Here is a 17,223-nt window from a genome sequence, read left to right as displayed (position 1 = left end):
TGGTGATAATATGATCCTTGCAGATGGCTAAACACCCTTGAATTAATTACAATATAAATTATCACATTAATAGAACCCGTATTTCTATTAGGGAGGAAAATGTGTATATACAGTGTTATTTTTCCTCTTGCACAAGCCTTAATTTTTATCACTCTAAGTCACTCAGTGCTCTGAAATAATATATGCAGTTTGTTAGCAGCTTGGATCTGACCAAACACATCAAGGTGACAGACCTTCATTAGGCAAATATATGCAGTAAAGCCATTTATAATCCAGAAAAAAAGGATATACAAATTGCAGTATTTAAATCTACATTAATATTATTTACAATGCAGTGATTGTGTTACAGGAACATATTTCAACTGATGCTGAGCCTAATGACCCAATCTTTGTTGCTGCCTTGTTCAGAAGGTGTGAGCATCTGTTTCGGATAAAGTCATAATACTGAACCCACCATCCAAAGAGAGATCCAGAGCCATTTTATTTTCTATGCACAACCCTAGTGTTTGGACAAGGTATAACCAAATGTGAGCATGAGGGTACTGAACAGAATAATGAGATGGGGCGGGGGGGATCTGCATAAGGGTTGTGCTATTTCTAGAATATGACATAGATAAGCGGCCTTGGCCCAGTATATCTGAAGGAGTGTCTCTACCTCCATCGTTCAGCCCAAGGTTCTTCTGCGATTCCCTCACTGTGAGATGTGAAGTTACAGGGAACCAGGCAGAGGGCCTTCTCGGTAGTGGCACCTGCCCTGTGGAGCGCCCTCCCATCAGATGTCAAGGAAATAAACAACTGTCTGACTTTTACAAGACATCTGAAGGCAACCCTGTTTAGGGAAGCTTTTAATGTCTGATGTTTTATTGTATTTTTAATATTTTGTTGGAAGCTGCCCTGAGTCGCTGTGAAACCCAGCCAAATGGGCGGGGTATTATTATTATTATTATTATTATTATTATTATTATTAATGTTTTAATTCACACAGAATAAAAAATGTATATGTATTAATGATAGTGTTAAATGGAAAATGGATGCATGTGTAATGCCAACCCTGGAGTTTTTCCACGAGAGTTTTTCTAAAGGACTCTGAGCTCCTTGCAGAGTTAATGACTAACTAACTACTGTTCTCTGGCAGCTAACATGTGAGGATTGTAAAACTGGAGTCATGTGAGGGGTAATGGGTTGCAATCTCAATTTTGAAAGGAGTTTCCTTTGAGTCTTTGCCTCCCAAACCTCACTGGAGTGAAGATGCGAATGGAGGCGTCTCTCTGGATGTTATAGGAAGAACAATGCAAGTAAATGACTCTCCTGAAGGAAGAGCAAACAGCCTGGAGGCTGGAAAGCAGGCTAGAGAGAGAGACCTTTGCTTATAGGTCTGTTTAGATTATTTCATACTTTCTAAGGTGCACAAGACAGCACAAGACATTGTGTGGATATTTCTGATGTTTTAATTCTGTTTCGAAGAAATGTCTGCTAGTAAAAGCTTTAATGGTAGTTCCATGGACCTGGACAATGTTTCATTTCCAAAGGAGTCAGTTCTTATGCTTCCAGTCGCTTCAAACTGCACAGTATTTAATATCTGCAACAGTAGACACTCACTTAGAGGCCAGAACTTAAGATGATGTAAATATATATACACACTGATAAAGTGTATTTGTTGACTACTTTGTCTCACCCCAAATGAACTGTCATAACGTACCATACTCTTTCTCCCCTATTTCCCCATGTACTAATAACATATATGGCAGCAAGAGGATTTACATCAGGGACAGTGCCTGGGACAGAAAAAAATATACCCCCTTTCAGTGGGAAGAATATACCATTTTTCAGAACGGGGAAGAAGAGCCCCATTGACCAAAGGGCCGGCTAGTCCAGTAACTTGCTCCCATCAGATGCCTATTAGAAGCCCACAAGCAGGACTTTTCTTCAGCAGGAGTGCACATCTTGGTACATTTCCCCAAATTCCAGGAGAAAGGAGCGGAACCACTGTATAACTGTGCCCCCAGCTCCCAGCCCCTCTAGACGGTCCAGAAGGATGTTATGGTTGATGGTGTCAAAAGCTGTTGAGAGATGCAGCAGAACTAGGAAACAGCTCTCACCTTTGTCCCTAGCCCACCGGAGATCATCGACCAGTGCGACCAAGGCAGTTTCAGTCCCATGATGAGGCCTGAATCCCAACTGGAAGGGATCCAAATGGTCTGCTTCTTCCAGGCGTGCCTGGCATTGTTCAGCAACCACTCTCTCAATCACCTTGCCCAAGAATGGAAGATTTGAGACTGGGCGATAGTTGGTCATATTGGCAGCATCTAAAGATGGTTTTTAAAGAAGCGGTTAGATAACCACCTCTTTCAGTGGGTCTGGGAAGGCTCCCTCACAGAGAGAAGAATTCACCACCCTGCGAAGCCCATTGCCCAGCCCTTCCCAGCTAGTTTTTATAAGCCAGGATGGGCAAGGATCAAGAAGACAAGTGGTTGGTTTCACTCGTCCAAGCAGCCTGTCCACATCCTCAGAGGTAACAGATTAAAAATGGAAAGTGTAATGCTGCTGGTCAACAAAAGAAGTTTAAAGACTCTCTCAAGGCAAATCTTTAAAAATGTAGTAAAAACACTGACAACTGGGAAACACTGGCCTGCGAGCACTCCAATTGGAGAACAGCCTTTATCAAAGTTGTCATGGGCTTTGAAGATGCTCAAACTCAGGACGAAAGGGGAAAACATTCTAAGAGGAAGGCACGCTTGGGGAACCACACCATGATAAACTCCCACCCGGAAACCTATGTCCCCACTGTGGAAGGATGTGTGGATCCAGAATTGGCCTCTGCAGTCACTTATGGACACACCACTGAGACCATATTCATGGAAGACAATCTTACTCGGCTACAAGTGATCACCAAAGAAGAAGAATAAATAAGCTTTTTCCTTATGCTTTTCTGTAACTCCAGAAGAGACTGAGAGGCAATCATAGCAAGGTGTAGGGTTTCTGTGGCCCTCCAGAGATTGCTCGTCTCCAACTCCCATCATTCCTGGCCATTGGTTGTGGTTGCTAGGGCTGATGGGAATGGGATTCAAACAACATATGGAGGGCAATAGTTTTCCCACTCCAGCTGTAGACTAAGAACCACTCAGTCATAATTCATTTTTTAAGGTAATAATCTCAACTTAATCTGAAAACAGGACTACATAGAAGCTAGACAAATAAAGATGCAAGCAAAGTAGAAGACTGAATCAAATTATCACATTGCAAATAGACGCTTAGCAGCAAAACAACACGTCCCTAGAAATTGTGACACATCCATTTCTAAATCACTCTTAAATAAGGAAAACACTACACACATGTCTCACCTGACTTCAGTTTGAGCAATGTAAATCCACCACAGACGAAATCGAACGATTTACACCAATGCAAGTGAAGCCAATGTAAGTGAAGCTTTATATTTATAGATGTCAATTGCAAGATGTGCTCTGTCGCCATCCTATTGTTCTCAGAGTCTGGTATTGACTCCTTATATCCTGGCACATATCCCATCTCCATTATGGCTTGCCTTGTTGAGACGAGCAAAAGACTAGTATCTGGCATGAATTCAAACATCTCATTAGCTTTGATTAGTTGTATCCTGCTCCTAATAAAATCTATACTTTGCTACATGGTAATCACGGCATTTTATGAGATATGTTTCCTTCAGAACCTGTTCCTATGCTGAAGTTCCTGTAAATGCTTAGTGTATGGGATCATGTTCTATCAGTAAAAAAAATAACATGGTTTGCTGATCTATCAATACTACTTAGATTGTGTTTTCATCCCAGGCTTCATTGCTGGTCTGCTCCTTGCTGATGTAATAAATTTGCATTGAATTCTACAGCTCTACAGGAGTTCTACAACAGAAGATATCTATTATATTCCAGATTCCAAATGCAGTACATTAAAATGGACTAACCCTCCATTTTGTTCATTAATGATGTTTCCTTTTTTAACCTCCAGATTTTAAAAATCAGAAATACTTGCTAAAACAATCATACGTTGATAATACATTGTTACTACAAGGGTGTCATTATTTTTTGAGTAATGTTGTTCCCACAACCCAAAATAAAGAAGGGAAATGACATTCTGGGCCTACTAGTAGGGTCAAGAGATGAAGTTCTAAGAAATTAGAACTTCATCATTGGCTGGGAAATTAGCCAATGTAATACCATTTTTTAAAAAGAGATAATTGAAGGCTGAGATATTGGAAATTTTGGGCCAGCTGGCTGAACTTCTGTCCTGGGAAAATGGGCGGAAAGTATTTAATTATGTGCTAACCACTCCCATACCCACTTGAGATAATAGACCTCTGCCAGAATTTATGCTAGACACTTAAGGACTAAAGTGAGTTGGAGATCAGAACGCACATGTCAGGCTTCACCAGCCATGCTCCCTACCCTCTCTCATTGAGTATAAAGTTCTGAAAGGAGCTTGTGAATGTACATAAAGCCCTGCCAGAAACTGGATTAAATTAAGTGGCAACTCTGTATGTTTTGTTCTCACTAGCACACATTCCCATAATATCCCTGGAAATTGCCTAGCCTAAAATAGCTCCATTCATGAAAGTGAGAAGGTATTTGGGCAAACTTTATGGGATAAAAAGCAAATTTCAAGGGGTCAGGGACATTTCTCCTTGCTCCTTTGGATGGGGGCTGCCAGCAGCGTTGAGTATATTAGGTGGAAGGGGCTCCCTCAATATTTTGGGGCAATTGGCTCAGCCCTCCCCCAATATCGAGGGGGCTGTCACCCCCATCGTTGGACCCCATCCCCCCACCCCACCACCAGGCGAGTGCTCGGCAATCGGGCGGGACCTGTGAACGTGAACATTGCCCTCCTTGTTCTGCATCCCTCGTGCGCCACAGCCTCTCTCTGCCCCTTGGATCAGGCTTGACCTGTGGACAGAGCTGCCACTGTTGGCAGCCTCTTTCTGCTGCGGAGGAGCTGCACAGCCCAGTTGAGGAGAGGGGCAGCAGCTCTCTGCTGCCAACTCTCTACTCTGAGGAAGTTCCCTTGGCAGTTCCTTCATACGCCAGAGCCAGGCTCCAATGGGAGCCTGTTGGTGGGGTCCCTGGTCACCCCCTCCAGAAAATGCAAGAGGTAGATGGTGGGCTCAGTGAGTCTGGCTGGGTTGGAGGGGGGTGTCCTGCATGTGGCGTCATGCACAGGTGATGTGCCCCCCCAATGTTAGGCGCAACTCGGTGCGCCTGGTGGCTGCCATTTTGCTTTCCTCAGAATGTTCCAAATGATAATAATAATAATAATTTATTATTTGTACCCCGCCCATCTGGCTGGGTTTCCCCAGCCACTCTGGGCGGCTTCCATAGAAACCAAAAAAACACTAAAATATCATACATTAAAAACTTCCCTGAACAGGGCTGCCTTAAGATGTCTTCTGAATGTCAGGCAGTTGTTTATCGTTTTGACATCTGATGGGAGGGCGTTCCACAGGGCGGGCGCCACTACCAAAAAGGCCCTCTGCCTGGTTCCCTGTAGCTTTGCTTCTCGCAATGAGGGAACCGCCAGAAGGCCCTCGGCGCTGGACCTCAGCGTCCGGGCAGAACGATGGGGGTGGAGACGCTCCTTCAGGTATACTGGGCCGAGGCCGTTTGGGGCTTTAAAGGTCAACACCAGCACTTTGAATTGTGCTCGGAAACGTACTGGGAGCCAATGTAGGTCTTTCAAGACCCGTGTTATGTGGTCTCGGCGGCCGCCCCCAGTCACCAGTCTAGCAGCCGCATTCTGGATTAGCTGTAGTTTCCGAGTCACCTTCAAAGGTAGCCCCACGTAGAGCGCATTGCAGTAGTCCAAGCGGGAGATAACTAGAGCATGCATCACTCTGGCGAGACAGTCCGCGGGCAGGTAGGGTCTCAGCCTGTGTACCAGGTGGAGTTGGTAGACAGCTGCCCCGGATACAGAATTGACCTGCGCCTCCATGGACAGCTGCTAATAGATTGTGGGGCATCCCAGGGACACTGGTGGAGGAAGAGGGGGCGGGGGGACAGCTGTCAGTCCAAAATGACTCCCAGGCTATGCACCTGGTCCTTCAGGGGCACAGTTACCCTATTCAGGACCAGGGAGTCCTCCACACCAGCCCGCCCCCTGTCCCCCAAAAACAGTACTTCTGTCTTGTCAGGATTAAACTTCAATCCATTAGCTGCCATCCATCCTCCAACCACCTCCAGGCACTCACACAGGACCTTCACCGCCTTCACTGGTTCTGATTTGAAAGAGAGGTAGAGCTGGGTATCATCTGCATATTGATGGACACCCAGTCCAAACCCCCTGATGATCTCTCCCAGCGGCTTCATATAGATGTTAAAAAGCATGGGGGAGAGGACGGAACCCTGAGGCACCCCACAAGTGAGGGCCCAAGGGTCTGAACACTCATCCCCCATCACCACTTTCTGAACACGGTCCAGGAGGAAGGAGCGAAACCACTGTATAACAGTCCCCCCAGCTTCCAACCCCTCTAGACGGTCCAGAAGGATGTTATGGTCGATTGTATCAAAGGCCGCTGAGAGATCCAGCAGAACTAGGAAACAACTCTCACCTTTGTCCCTAGCTCGCCGGAGATCATCAACCAGTGCTACCAAGGCAGTTTCAGTCCCTGAACCCTGATTGGAAGGGATCCAAATGATGTAATATCAAGACATAGCATCACTTTGAGGAGCATTCTGATGGAGGGAGATTGTGGTCCACACTGGTGGCTGCCATTGAAAATTACCTTCCTTTACTCCCCCTCCAATTCAGTCAAAGGTAGGAGGGGGTTGAGAACTTTCTACTCATTTTAGTGAAAATGTACTGTATTGGACAATGGAGGACCCACAGTCTCATTCCATCTCACTTTGGAAGGTTCTCTGGCCCATAGCTGTCAACGTTTCCCTTTTTTAAAGGGAAATTCCCTTATTCCGAATAGGATTCCTCGCAAGAAAAGGGAAAAGTTGACAGCTATGCTCTGGCCGCCCCTCGTGTATCGCTTTCTCTCTCTCCACCCCTGCCTTGCATATCTCTGAAGATGTGTTTCCATCAAAGATATTATGGTTCCCCTAAAACAATACCCAAATGACTTTTACAGCCTTTTAAATGTTTCGACATCAGTATGAGTAAAAAATACATCTCAGTTAATTCTCAGCCCCTTAAGGCTCCTGAAGCAAGATCAATGCAAAAAGCATAACGCTGCTAAGTAATGCAGATAATTGAATTATCTTTGACATACATATTGTGTGTCTGTAAAATTCACCCGTCTCGTCTTAGATTGGGCTTCATCATTATGCTTCACTCAAACATTACTTTGCCATCTCTTACATCATCACATGGGGGCAGGTATCTCCAAAGAGCTGCATCTCTCTTTATACATTAATAAAGGGTATATCTTACCCATTGTTACATGGATATCCCCAGTGAAATTCTTTGACAGGCAAAGTAAATGAAGAATAATAAAAGTTAAATTACTTATTTGTAATGCTAGCTAACTAATGCGTACAAAACCCACAAAGGGGGTGGGGGAAATAGTGCACTTTTTTCGGTCCCTCTTCCCCACCCACTGATTCATTATTTAAAGTGTCTATTTATTTAGCTGCGCCTGTTTGACTGCTTAACGTGTCACTGAAAAGGAGAAGAGTTTCTGTGTATTGGATTCAGCAACGGGCCAAGGGCTATCCTTTGAAATATTCCTTTTTTTCCCATGCCCATGAAACCACAAATATCTTAAAAACCATACCAATAGAAATAGTTAAGGTTCATATCTCCTGCAGGCAGCATTTGACACCCACACCACACCAGCTTGAAAGTGCAGGATGTTACCCAAGCAGATATTGCAGGGTTATTCAAGAGAAATATGCAATGAAGAGAGGAGAATACTGCATCCATGTCTTCTCCCCGCCTATAGGAATATAGGAGACCAAGTAAAAGGTAAAGGACCCCTGGGCAGTTAAGTCCAGTCAAAGGCGATGATGGGGTGTGGCGCTCATCTTGCTTTCAGGCCAAGGGAACTGGTGTTTATCCACAACAGCTTTCTGGGTCATGTGGACAGCATGACTAAACTACTACTGGCACACAGAGGACCGTGATGGAAGTCACAGCGCATGGAAATACTGTTTACCTTCCCGCTGCAGCGGTACCTATTCATCTACTTGTCCTTGTGTGCTTTTGAACTGCTAGGTTGGTAGAAGCTGGGACAGAGCAATGGGAGCTCACCCCATCACGTGGATTCGAACCACCAACCTTCTGATCAGCAAGCCCAAGAGGCTCAGTGGTTTAGACCACAGCGCCACCCGCTCCCTTATAGGAGACTACCTTATACTGAGTCAATCTGTTGGTCCATCTTGCCCAGTAGTGTCTGCACTGACTGGCAGAGGTACTCCAGGTTTCAGACAAGGAAACTTGAACTGTCCTACCTGAAGACTTTGAGGATGCACCTGGGACCTTCTGCATGCATGTGGAGTGGGAGACAAATGGTGGAGTCAGGGCTATTTTTCAGCTGGAACTCGCCAGAACTTAGTTCCAGCACCTCTCATGTGGGCACCGTTGCCCTTATAAGAGTACAAGGGTGGTGTTCATGATGAGTTCCAACACCTTTTTTTCTAGAAAAAAAAGGAGTACTGGGTGGAGTTAAGATTAAGCCAATAAACTTTCATAACCTGCTCTCCTCCTGTGGGTAATGTTGCCTAGACTGCTTGGCATTAAGATTATCATTTTTGTGGCTGTTGAGGGCAAGTTTCCACTGGAACATTTTAGCCAGCGGCTTGTGCTATTGGACACTACCTTCTGTGGTTGAAAATATGAACAAAAAGAACCTGACTTTTGATAAATCAAAGCATAGGTTTACTCAACCTTGTACTAGGACTTGCCGATCAGAAGGTCGGCGGTTCGAATCCCTGCGACGGGGTGAGCTCCCGTTGCTCAGTCCCTGCTCCTGCCAACCTAGCAGTTCGAAAGCACCTCAAAGTGCAAGTAGATAAATAGGTACCGCTCCTGCGGGAAGGTAAACGGCGTTTCCGTGTGCTGCTCTGGTTCTCCAGAAGCGGCTTAGTCATGCTGGCCACATGACCCGGAAGCTGTACGCCAGCTCCCTCGGCCAATAAAGCGAGATGAGCGCCACAACCCCAGAGTCGTCTGCGACTGGACGTAATGGTCAGGGGTCCCTTTACCTTTACCTTTTACTCTGACAATGGCTGTTCAACAGATTGATATCATTCCCAGTCCCATTATCTAATATCCTTTTGCATACCCTCCAACATTTCTCCAATGAAAATAGGGATGCCTTTTTTCTACTACAGTAGTACCTCAGGTTAAGTACTCAATTCATTCCGGAGGTCTGTTCTTAACCTGAAAGTGTTCTTAACCTGAAGCACCGCTTTAGCTAATGGGGCCTCCCACTGCCACCGCACTGCTGGAGCATGATTTCTGTTCTCATCCTGAAGCAAAGTTCTTAACCCAAGGTACTATTTCTGGGTTAGCGGAGTCTGTAACCTGAAGCATATGTAACCTGAAGCATATGTAACCCGAGGTACCACTGTACTACTACTACTAATAATAATAATAATAATAAATACCCCACCATTCTGATTGGGTTGCCCCAGCCACTCTGGCTGGCTACACACACACACACACACACACACACACACTAAACATAAAAACCTTCCCTATACAGGGCTGCCTTCAGATGTCTTCTAAAGGTTGTATAGTTCCATATCTTATTGGCTTGGGGGAGGGGGGAGGTCGCATAACTGCCTACTCTCCAACATTTCTCCAATGAAAATAGGAACAGCCTAAGGAAAAGTGGGGCATTCCAGGATTAAATCATAAACCGAGACAGCTTCTTTAAATCCAGGACTGTTGCTGGAAAATACGGGCACTTGGAGGGTCTGCTTTTGACAGAACTTGCCTGGAATTAGAATCATAGAGTTGGAAGAGACCACAAGGGCTATGTGTCTAGCATATGCTCCATTATGAGCTATGCCCCCTCTTTCTGCCCAGGTTATAATAGGAGTAGAATTTAGGAGTAATGGTGTGAAAAACAGGTCTGTCACCGCTCTAGCAGTAGAGCCCTTGCAGATGGAGAGGGTGAGAGGTAAGGGGCAGGTAGCTGTAAAAACCATCCTACTGGAATGAATAGGGCACTGTGGTGCTTATTCTGTTTAGGAAAGGTTAAATCATCTCTTATAAATTCCTTTTCTCGGCCTGCTGTGGGGCAGTGACCATTGATCAGTGCATCCCTTTTCACATTTCTCCAGGGGACTGCAATACTGGAGGCAGAAAAGTTGGGCAAATTTAAGACACACAGTCTTCATTTGCATTGTTCATGGAAACAGTAAGTAACACACTCTATGCCGTTTAGAACACATGCTTCTCCCCAAATCTGCCCTTTATAAAATATCGACCCCATAATATCTGAATAACACAATTAAGAAACGTTGCCTTCTTATCAGCATGGTTTCTCCTGTAGCTACTTAAAGCCATTAAAATTGATTAAGATTAAGAGATGGGGAGTGTGAGTTGTGTTACCTTTGGTACAAATAATTTAGTTCCTTAGATTTGATCAAATTAAATGGAGAATCAAGTTAAGCGCCAGTGGAGGAAATGAGATGGAAGCTGCTGGCTTTGAAGTTTCTTTCCTCATTATTTGTTCCATTTGTTTAAAACAAGATGCTTCCTGACTTATTAACCTGATACATTTACTTAAAGGGTAAAACTCAACTGACACTAAACAAGAACTAAGTCTTACCAACAAATGAGCATTGCCAGTTAGCTGTCTACACAAATGTGCGAAGATTTCTGAGGACTTGGTGATATCTGGGGGTGAGGTAGGGGGGAAATGATCACTCTGTCCTTGAAGCTATCATGGATGAGCACCCCAAGTTCAACCAAAAACATTTATGGATTCTGTTTCCTCTTTGCTCTGGAAATAGACCCCAAATCCCAAGAGCATATTATAATAGGACTGAAGGACTCTGAGATCCCTGCATAGTTATTCCAATTCTACATTTGCCATCTTATCCAGTACTCACCCTTATTCAGTATATACAGTACTAATAGCAAACTCTGGGGAGCGGGTGGCACTGTGGTCTAAACCACTGAGACTCTTGGGCTTGCTGATTGGAAGGTCGGCAGTTTGAATCCTTGTGATGGGGTGAGCTCCCGTTGCTCTGTCCCTGCTCCTGCCAACCTGGCAGTTCAAAAGCACACCAGTGCAAGTAGATAAATAGGTATCGCTGCAATGGGAAGGTAAATGGCGTTTCCGTGCGCTCTGGTTTCCGTTGCAGTGTTCCGTTGCTCCACAAGCAGTTTAGTCATGCTAAACACAGCTCCTTCAGCCTGAAGCAAGATGAGCGCCATAACCCCATAGTCACCTTTGACTGGACTTAACCATCCAGGGGTCCTTTATCTTTTTTCTTTAAAAAAAAAAAAGCAAACTCATTATTTGAGTGTGGATTCTCTAGTCTAAACAGCACCATTCACAGAGGAAGGATGCATCAGCAGGCTTGGGGGGACCCAATACTTTGCAGAAGTACTTTAAAAAAAAAACACACCAGAAGAGGGAATAAAACCCCTAAAAGGTGGAACATGGAACTGCACACTCTGGCCTGAGCATAGATTGCTGACTGACATTTGTGGGGAGGAGGTTGATGTCAAACCAGGGAGGGTCAGAGGAGGAATGGCATGGAGTTTCCTCGAAGAAATTATGGCTGCCACTTGTGAATAGGAGCATTCCATATTTGCAGGCCACACTTGCAAATTAGTACAGTAGTACCTCGGGTTAAGTATTTAATTCTGGAGCCAAGTGAGGATTCCCAGGTAAGATCCTCCCTCTATTGTGTGGGCAGGTAATCCCTCCCCCTACCTGGCCTGGTCTCCTTGGCAACGCTTCCCCCAGGTGGGATTGGACAACTGACTGAGGTAGGCCGAGACCTCCAGGTATCCCACCTGAGGGAAGGCAAAGCCAAGCCTATGTTGATGGGGCCGCTCCAGATCTAGCGCTGCGCGCGTCCACGCAAAGGGTGCCCCCCGTTTTAAGCGGGGAGCGGTCATTGCAGGCCACACTTGCATATTAGTACAGTAGTACCTCGGGTTAAGTATTTAATTCGTTCCGGAGGTCTGTTCTTAACCTGAAACTGTTCTTAACCTGAAGCACCACTTTAGCTAATGGGGCCTCCTCCTGCTGCCGTGCCGCTGGAACACGATTTCTGTTCTCATCCTGAAGCAAAGTTCTTAACCTGAAGCACTATTTCTGGGTTAGCAGAGTCTGTAACCTGAAGCGTATGTAACGTGAGGCGTATGTAGCCTGAGGTACCACTGTATCCATATTTTTCTTATGGCTCTGTGGCATCAGCCTTACCTTATAATTAGGGCTGCCACGTGATTAAAGAGACCTTTGTTGATAAGTCATGTGAGTTTTACTTGATTAATCAGTTAAATCTGCATTCCATGCCGACTCAACATGTTCAGTCCTCCTTGGCCAGTCCCCTACTTTTTAAGGGATTCTTGCTCTCTGGATTATCTGCCACAGGTCTTAAAAGGTCTTGGGTCAGTTCATCTCCCCCTTCCCCTCCCCTCCCCCCAAAAAATCTTGACTGCATTAACCTTCTGGAGATCAGTTGGTATCTCACTGGAGGTATTATCAATAAGCTTCAAAAGTCTTTCCCAACCCAAGCCATGTTAATCGGTCTTGTTCTGCATAAGTAGTGCAGGAGTCAAACTTTTTATGGATGTGGGAAGCGGGAGATGGAGAGAGTGAGAGAATGTCACACAGAAAAGTCTTTTGTCAGCCAGGAAAAAGCTCCAAGCTCTTCTGTGAGCACAGATGTTCATTTGGGGGAGAGGGTTTTCTTCCTACTTTAATGATTCTAAAAATATTAGCCAATGATAAATTATTCACAAAGGATTATTATATACATGAGCAATCATTCATCATCAAGCCTGAATTTTTTTTCATTGTCATCACTCAATTTGCATGAAATCCATCCAATGCTGTTTGCCTACATTAATATATAAGTCAGGTCATTATGTGCTTTTTTGGACAATGGGTAATAAAAGATACATTTCTCCCATACAAGAAGCCATTCTTTACCGAGAGAAAAATTACCCCCCAAACCAAATACAGCCCTACTCATTATTTCTTCTTCTTCCTCTAAATAATAACTTGGTCTGTCAGCATGGATGAAAGCTAAAGCCTGTGATTTTTCTAAAACATACTCTAATATGGCTGTTGATCACTGTGAGGGAGATGATGGTCATCTCTGCAAAAAGCCAAAGGATATTTCCAGATTGCACCAGGGACCACATGATAGGCCATAATAAGAATAATATGAATAAGAATAAGAATAAGAATATACTGCTTAATGAAAAATAATAGGCTTCTAAACAGTTTACAAGTAATCAAGATTGTGTTGGGGTACTTAACACTGTGTGGTTCAGGGCAGCCTGTGAAGCAACTGCTTCTCAGACTTTGAATTTGGTTGGGATTTGAGCATCATATATCTAAGTTCTGTCGACATGCAGAAGGCCGGGAGGCCAGCTGGCTAGCCCAATCTGAGCCATTCCCTTCCAGCCATCCTGCTGCGAAGACCATCGGCCTCTGCCCGACGTAAATCAGTGACCCGGGCTTCAAAGCCAGGGCACACTATCAGCAAAGCGAACTGCGCACACAGAATAGGTGTGAGCCTTGTGGAAGCATACCACAACTACATATTTATTAATCATAAATCAGGACAAAGAAACATGTCTTCTCTCTCTTTCATCGTCTCAGAGAGAAAAGCAAAAGCAAAAGCTATACACAACGGAAGTTCCCAGCAAGCTATGCTGGAATGTAAACAGACATGTGACACACAACAGTTCCACATGTCTGCTCCTTAAGGTGCAATGAAAATCTCAGTTGGGGCTTGTTGGGGCTGGTGTTGCTGGGGATGCCATACTCTTCCTCCTCCCCCTGCTCCCACTGCACAGATGTCCATCACTGGAGACCCATTTTCAAACCAAGTTGAACAATTATCCCTACTCAAAGGGGTGGTATGGTAAATTTATGATACCCAATGGCCTGTCTGGGAGCAGTTGTGTATACTCTAACTAAGTATCACAGTGCTGGTGGACCGTTAGCCAACTCAGTGCCCTCCTGACTGCAGTTCCTATAACCTGAAAATTGGCCATGCTGCCTAGATTGGATGAGAGTTGTAGCCCAACAGTGTTTCGTTTACCCTGGATTCGTGTATACTGAAAATCAGTTAAAATGTCCAGGGAAACCCGGGTGTATTGCAGCCCATATCAAAAACAACTTCTTCATTCTTCATCTTTTGAGATTTTTTTTTGTGGGGGGGAGGGGCTCAGCAATTTTCATGTCCAGATTTTCACTTTTTGAAATATGGCAACCCTATTGTAATTCCAAAAGCAGAAACATCTGGTGGGCCACAATACAATGAAAATGAATGTTTATAACACTGAGGATAGACAGCACAGCATGTATTGGAATGAGCCATTGGTCTAATCCAGCAGGACTCTTCTTATACTGGAGGGTTGAATTTAGCTTGGTTGGGTTACATATTGTGCAGGCCTTTTTTGGAAAAGAAAAGAAAACTACACAGTATAGGTATTTTATCCTGATGAAGACACATGTCTTCTTTTCATACATTGGCCAGAAGCATGGAATGTGAGACAGAACTGCCATTGTACAAAAGCTGCTACGGAAACTGACATGTTTGCGGATCTTAGAAAGTTGAACAATTAAGCATATAAAGACAGGGTCCCAAACCAGCAACTCATACAACAAGGTAAAGGAGGAAATCTGATAGATGAAACAAATTTGCATGGCTTTTCCACAAATAATGCAGCTGTAATATAGGTTTCTCAAAATATACACACGTTTCATCAAAGTGCAACCCTGGCTCTCACATGGGTTATTTGCCCGATGCATTTCCAAATATATGTTTGCTGCATTCACCCTTGATTTCTTTTAAGTTTATGGTTTAAGGTTTTTTTAAGTGTATGGCCCAAAGTATAATGAATGAAGAGACCCTAAGATGCAACGACCTATTAGACTCTGAGCCTATCAAATCACTCATTGTTTCTTAGGATTTTTTCGTCTAATGTTCAATTAATAATATTGTGTGTTCTAGCTTCAATATTATTATAGCTTTCAGAGGTGTTCCTACACACCCTCAATGTGCTTTTGGCAAAAAGGAATGACTAGCAAGACCTTTGTATAAGAAGAGTACAAAAACAATAACTAGAGAACAGAGTGAACAATTTATTTTCTAAGCATCTGGTAGAGAGAAGGCTTATCACTAATGCCTGTAGACAGATACAGATTTTCCTTCACTGGGCTTTTTTATTGTAGTACCCAAATGTTGCAAACAGTATATTTATTTTGAGAGTGGAGGAAAGAATCTAATATATAACGGACTGATTTTGTTGTCAGATTTTGGCCATTAAGCATATTTATAGCTGCTTACAACTTCTTTGGGGAGCATACCACTGGTGGCATTCATTGCCTGCTAGTTGAGATGGTATTTTTTGAAGGGATAGGATGGCCTTAAGAGATCGTGGAGGATGATTTGTGTGTCAATTTCACTGAATCTACAATATCAAAGGTAAGGGGAAATAAATAAACAGGTTTTAAAAAGGACACCCATATATTTATAATAACAAAACAAAATAAAATGCATGTCCTAAATACACCTCTGTGAACACCACTGCTAGTTAGAGAACAGAAATAAACAGTCACTCCATTAATAATTTGATTTTTTAAAATGTATTTTTATTAAAGATTTTCTTGGCGTACAAAAGTATGTGCAATGTCTCTCTCTCTTTTTTCCTTCTAGTAACATTTTTTACAGATCAGTTTCATTTGTTGAGACATTGGGAAGAAAAGGGGGGAAAGGTGAGTGGGGGTGGGGTCGGGTGGTGATGTTTCTATTTTCCTTAATATATGTGGGGTTTTGCATCATCGTCGCTTTGTGCAGGTTCTCTGCTATTCACTTGTGTTTCTTTGTTGGTGAGAGAGGTTGGGGTTGGCCTAGGGTGTGGCTGTTTGTTTGTGATTGGCTGTGGTGATCTTTGTTTTCGTGTGTGAGTGGGGGCGGGTGGGTGTTTTGGATCAGGTTAGCCATATTGATTTGTATGCTGTTGGTGGATTATTGTCATTGTCTTGTTGGGCTGTGTATGTGATAAAGGGAAGCCATACCAGGGTGAAGGTGTCTTCTTCTATTTGTCCCCGTGTCAGTTTCAGTTTATTCGTTAATTTTTCTAGTAAGGTTGTTTCCCATACTACTTGGTACCGTTGGCCCATGCTTACTACTGACAGGTCTCTCCAGTGTCTGGTTATGATGTTTCTGGCTGCTGAGATTAGGTGGGTTATGAGTTCTTTGTGGTGTAAGTGGGCATTGTTGTATTGTAAGATGTTTAGTAGGGCAATTCTGGGGTGATTTCTAATACTTGCTTAGTTATTTTACATATTTCTCGTATGGCTGTTGTCCAGAATAGTTGGATTTTGGAGCACTCCCACCACATGTGGAGGTATGTGCCTGTGGAGGTGACCCTCTCCAGCATTTTGGTGAGGTTCCTGGTTGTATTAGCGCTAGTTTTCTTGGTGTTAGATACCACCTGTAGGTGAGTTTCAGAGTGAGTTCTTTTCTTTTCGTTGGTCACTCCATTAATAATTAGAAGTCTGTGAATACTGAGAATCATAGAATCATAGACATGTAGACTTAGAAAGGACCCCAAGGGTCATCTAGTTATACCCCCTGCAATGCAGAAATCTCAGCTAAAGCATTCATGACAGATGACCATCCAACCTCTGCTTAAAAACATCCATGGAAGGAGAGTCCACCGCCTCCTGAGGGAGACCGTCCCACTGTCAAACAGCTCTTACTGCCCGAAAGATTCTCCTGATGTTTAGTTGGGATCTCCTTTGTTGTTACTTGAAGCCATTGGTTTGAGTCCTACCCTCCAGAGGAGGAGAAAAGGAGTTTGTTCCATCTTCCATGTGACCACCCTTGAGATATTTGAAGATTGCTATCATATCTCCTCTCAAGTCTTCTCTTTTCCAGGCTGAACATACCCAGTTCCTTCAAGCGTTCCTCATAAGGCCTGGCTTCTTAATAGGGAATAGTCACCAGTTGTGAAGTACAGTTTAGCTTGTTGGGGAAAGAAGACCCTATTTAACAAAGCTTGAAAAATTAAACTTAAATCTAAAAGTAGACACAATCTTTTTTC

This window comes from Podarcis vaucheri (assembly GCF_965113315.1).
Source record: "Podarcis vaucheri genome assembly, chromosome: 8".
Classification (NCBI taxonomy): Eukaryota; Metazoa; Chordata; class Lepidosauria; order Squamata; family Lacertidae; genus Podarcis; species Podarcis vaucheri.
Note: the sequence above shows the minus strand (reverse complement) of the source record.